Genomic DNA, 5,471 nt, shown 5'->3' on the forward strand with positions numbered 1-5,471 from the left:
TGACCCGATCGATGACCTGCGGTAGCATCGCGACCGGTGGGAAGGCATAAAGCGGGCGTCTGGGCCAATCGAGGGCCAGCGCGTCCCTGCTCTTTGAAAAATATATTGGGCAATGAGCGTTGTCTTCTGAGGCGAAGAGGTCGACCTCTGCCCTGCCGAAGATGCTCCACATCAACTGAACCGTCTGTGGGTGAAGAGACCACTCCCCAGGGGGAACATTCGCCCTGGAAAGCATGTCCGGGCCCCGGTTCAGGATGCCAGGTACATGCGCTGCCTTTAGCGAGCGCAGATTGTAATGTGCCCATGTCAGAAGACGCTCGGTCAGGGTGTGCAAGGTTTCTGACCTGACACCACCCTGGCGATTTATGTAGGCCTTTAAAAATGGGAGGAAAGCTTTCAGGGATAGTTCGACCGCTATCATCTCCAGACAGTTTATGTGTAACAGACCTGCCCTCGTACAGGGCGCCCCAACCGAGGTTGGATGCATCTGTCGAGACTACTTTCCATTTCGAGACAGCGCCCGTGCTTACGCCTAACTGATACCAGTTGGCTATTTTCCAAGGGGCCAGAGCTGTGATGCAGCCGTGGGTCACCCTGATGCGCGCGCGGCCGGAAATCCAGGCGCGCGCTGGAACACGGTCTCTCAGCCAGCGCTGTAGTGGGCGCATGCGCAGCAGGCCCAGTTTGAGAACCGCAGAGGCTGATGCCATCAGACCTAGCATTTCCTGAAATCGTTTGAGCGGGTAAAGAGACCCGGCTTTGAACGACACGGCTAAATGCTGAATAGTGAGAGTGCGCTGTGACGTCAGACGCGCTGTACATGTCACAGAGTCTATGTCTATCCCCAAAAAGGAAATCCTCTGGCTGGGAGACAGAGCGCTCTTGACAGTGTTGATCGTGAGACCCAGGCATTCTAAATGGCTGAGGATCCAGGATCTGTGTGTCGTCAGTAGTTCCTCGGAATGGGCTAAAACTAGCCAGTCGTCGAGGTAGTTCAATACTCGCACTCCCCGCATTCTCAGGGGTGCGAGAGCGGCATCCATGCACCGTGTAAACGTACGGGGCGCTACGGAGAGGCCGAATGGAAGAACCATGTACTGATAAGTCTGCCCCTCGAAGGCGAATCTCAAGAATGGCCTGTGATGGGGTGCTATTTGAATGTGAAAGTAAGCGTCTTTCAGATCCACTGAGAAAAACCAATCCCTCGGGCGAATTTGCGCGAGTATTTGTTTGGTAGTTAACATTTTGAACGATCGCGTCATAAGCGCTTTGTTCAAACGTCTGAGATCTAGGATGGGTCTGAGACCGCCATCCTTTTTTGGTACGAGGAAGTAGCGGCTGTAAAAGCCTGACTCGCGCTGCGCAGGGGGGACAGTTTCTATCGCCCCTTTTGCAAGAAGGTTTATCAGTTCGGCGCGAAGGACGTGTGTCATTTCGCTTTTCACTTTCGTTTCGACCACGGCGCGAAAGCGCGGCGGTCTGCGAGCGAACTGGAGCGAGTAACCTCGTTTTATTATATTCAAAACCCAATTTGATATGCCGGGGATGGCCTGCCATGCAGCGGCTCGTGCGGCTATGGGTTGAATGTGCTTCGGGCACTGGCCGCCTGTTATGAGGGGACCAGTAGCTCGAGTATGCTGTGCTTGTGACACTGTGGTGACAGCGCTTATCTGTAGGGTTGCGCACTGAGAAGTGGGCACGCGCGCTACATTTAGAGCACCTCCGGCGCGAGCGGGAAGGTGGGCATGAAAGGAGACCCGAGTGAGTCTTTGTGACACTTGGGGGAGTGTGTATACATGTAGGGGTGCGTACTGTGTAGTGGGCACACTGCCTACATAGAAAAAGCTCTTTTTTTGCTTTATTGAGGTCGCCGTGAAAACGGCGTTTGTGTGCAGGCGTGCGTGCATTGTAACAGGCTCGTTTACTGCAGTATAGACATCTCCAACCGCCTTTAGTGAGGGGATTGGAGGAAGCATGTGAGGTTTCTTGTGTGGTGGTCCGGTCGCAGCGGGACTTAACCATGGTCTTTTCAGCCCGAAGGTCAGGAGGGCTTCGGAGGCTCGGGGTTCAGCACAATCCTGGGCCGAGGTTCCCGTCTCTCTGGCGGTTTGCGGCTCGTAGAGCGAGAGCGGTGCTGGGTTTTGGTCGCTGGGCGAGACTGTAAGTCTGGCTGCGATGGCTTCGAGGTCTGAGGGGGCGGCGCATTTCTACGGCGTCCCGCAGCAGAGCTAGAGTGTTTCGGCAGGAAGTGTCTCATTGCCTGTGACGTTTTCTGAGCCTCAGTGAAGCGTTCAGCGAAACCCTTAACCGACTGGCCAAAGAGGCCGGAAGGCGAGATAGGAGAGTCGAGAAAGGCGGATTTGTCGGCGTCTTTCATCTCCGTGAGCGTGAGCCAGAGGTGTCGCTCTAAAACAGCGAGGCTTGCCATGCTTCGGCCGATCGCTTGTGCTGTGGTCTTTGTCGCACGCAGGGCTAGATCAGTAGCGCTGCGGAGATCTTTAAAGTCATAGGTATCTGGGGCAGACTCGTCCAGGTTACGGAGAAGTCTGGCCTGAAAAACCTGCAGCACAGCCATGGTGTGTAGAGCCGAAGCAGCTTGACCAGCGGAGGTGTAAGCTCGGCCAGCGAGAGCTGAGGTGGTGCGGCACGGCTTGGATGGATGCACAGGCTTCGACCACCATCCAGCGGCTGAGGGCGGGCAGAGGTGTGCAGCAATAGCCTCCTCGAGAGGGGGGAGGCTCTCGTAACCGTGGTCTCGGGCGCCGTCGACAGAGGAGAGCGCTGACGAGACAGAAGTCTTCAAGCGTGCGGAGAATGGGGCTTTCCACGACTTCGTGAGTTCATTGTGAACTTCCGGGAAGAAGGGGGCGTTTCTTTGCGGAGGGGCCGAAGGGCGCCCCTGCAGGAACCATTCATCCAGCCTGCTTTTAGCGGGCTCGTCTGGAGGAGACCAGTCGAGCTGAAGGTCGCTGACAGCCCTTGTAAGCACGCGAGTAAGCTCCGCGTCGATATCGGCGCGTTGTCCGGTGCAGCTGGGTGCTGTAGAGGGGGGGGGGGTCCGCAATGGAGCCCGACCATTCCTCACTACTGGACGCGGCGAGAGAAAGGCTGTCGTGTCTGTCCTCTTCCGCCTCAGGCGCTCCGAAGGAGAAGGGGGCGCTGGTGAGCAGGGACTGGCGCTGCTCGTCCACGAAGAGGACAGGCGAAGGAGAGAGAGCGGGCGAGGCACGCGGGGAGTGTTCCGGCGTGAGCTCGCGTGTAGCAGTATGCTCAGGCATTCTCTGATCGCGGCGTTTCTTACGCGGCACTTGAGAGAGAAGAGGCGGAGCGGGTGGAGCATCGTGGCTGGTTTGAGCTAATCGAGCCCGCAGGGTCGATATAGCCATGTCGTCGCACTCAGGGCAGCCGCCCTTGAAGAGTGCGCTCTCAGCATGCTCGCGGCCCAGGCAGGAGACACAGATGATGTGGCGGTCCTCGCTGGGCAGAGGGCCTCGGCAGGAAGCGCAGGCCCGAGGCATTTGAAACAACGCCTCGAATTCTGGAGGAAAAAAGTGTGATGCAGCGGCAAACACACTAGCTTTGAAAAGGATATAGTCACGCCGGATGGCGCAGCAGGAAGCGAGTGCTGAAGGCGGCGTCGAGATGAAGCACGAGCCGGCGTCCTCAGATCTGCGTTGCAGTGCTATCCCGCTGAGAGGCTTTTCGACGGCGTGTAGAGGCTTCTCCGGAGAAGACAGCGAAGTGCAGGTGAGATCGCTGAAGGAGATGAAATCTGATCCCTATGGTGAAGCGGTGGCTTATATAGTTCCAGCCACGCCTATTTTGGCGCGCTCTGACGTCCAATGGGCGCGAAGCGCCCCCATTGGTTCGTTACTCTCCGCCGCCTCACCATAGGTTGCTCCAGTTGCCGCAGCACAGCCAATAAGCGCGCGAGCCGCTTCGCTTGGGTCTGCTGTGCTTCAGCACTGCGTTTTACATTATTTAAAAATTAAGGATAATTTTTGGCTTCATATTCTCGAGAAAAGGGGACCTTTTCCCATAGCGTAAGCTAGCTTACGCAGTACGAGAGTACTCTCGAAAGGGAACGGCATCGCGCCTCAGACTGAAAAGCTTCAGGTCTCATGAAAAACGACGTCAGGTGTCAGGTCTCATACAATAAACATTAGGTATCAGACAAAACGGACTCAGAAAAAAAGTCATCAGACAAAACGGACTCAGACAAAAAGTCATCAGACGAAACGGACTCAGGCAAAAAGTCATCAGACAAAATGGACTCGGAAACGGACTCAGGTGGAATATAGCGTTGCCCCGCCCCATGTGACGTCACACGCACGCCGTTCACAGGAAGTGGTATATCATGGTTGATAGATGGCAAAAGGAGGTAAGCAGCGTTTGATATTTCATATTTTAACAGTTTTATTCAAATGTTAAACTAATTAAGTTATATAGGGAAGAGAACATGCTTTTCGAGAGTCTTGTGTGCACGTTTAGAAAGTTAGTTAGCCATATTGCAACTAGCGAGCTTTATTTTGGCCAAGTAGTAAAGTTACCCTTACGAAAAATAACCATGGTTTTACTATCAAAAAACAAAACAAAACAAAAAACAAATGGTCGATATAGTTAAATCATGGTATCCACAGATTAACATGATTTTGCTACTAACCATAGTTTAACCATGGTGTTTGTAGTAAAACTGTGGTTATACAAATGGTACGTTAATCATTACACTAAAAAAAGTTACTACACATTTATTATAATAAAACCACAATGCATTATATATAGAAAAACTTTGTTGTTTCATCTCATAAATAATCATAACAATTGTACGTATACAACTTACTTATTTGTGGATGTAACTTTTATGAGTATGATTATGTATAACACGCAATATACACCATGCTAAATCCACATGATTTATAATGGTTTATAAGTCTTATATCTTGACATTATTTATTTAAAATATATACAGTATCTTACTATCTTATTGATATTACAATAAATATAGTTAAAATCAAAAGTATTACATATTACACATTCATCTGATCAGATTTTTGATATGATGGCTGTTTAATGAAAAATAATATATTTATTTTCATTATTATTGTTGTAGTTATTTATAATGGAATTTGCCTGCTTTGAGTAAAGTAACAAAACAACAATGCCAAGATATGAGACTTGTATTATATATAAGGGAAACATTCCCCCGGTTTCACAGACAAGGCTTAAGCCTAGTCCTGGACTAAAATGTAAATCTGAGCTGTTTTATCGAAAAGAAACTTGCACCGACTGATCTTAAAACATGTAAGTGCTTTTATTTTGCCTTAAGATGCACACCAGTAATACTTTTTTCGAAGGAATGTTTATAAAAATTACTTAAATGTCCTAATTGAACTATGGCCTAATCCTGGTTTAGGCTAAGCCCCGTCTATGAAACCGGGCCATTCTGTTGTAAGTTAAGTGGATGCATTATA

The sequence above is a fragment of the Carassius carassius genome, chromosome 50 (genome assembly GCF_963082965.1).
Source record: "Carassius carassius chromosome 50, fCarCar2.1, whole genome shotgun sequence".
NCBI classification, from domain to species: Eukaryota; Metazoa; Chordata; class Actinopteri; order Cypriniformes; family Cyprinidae; genus Carassius; species Carassius carassius.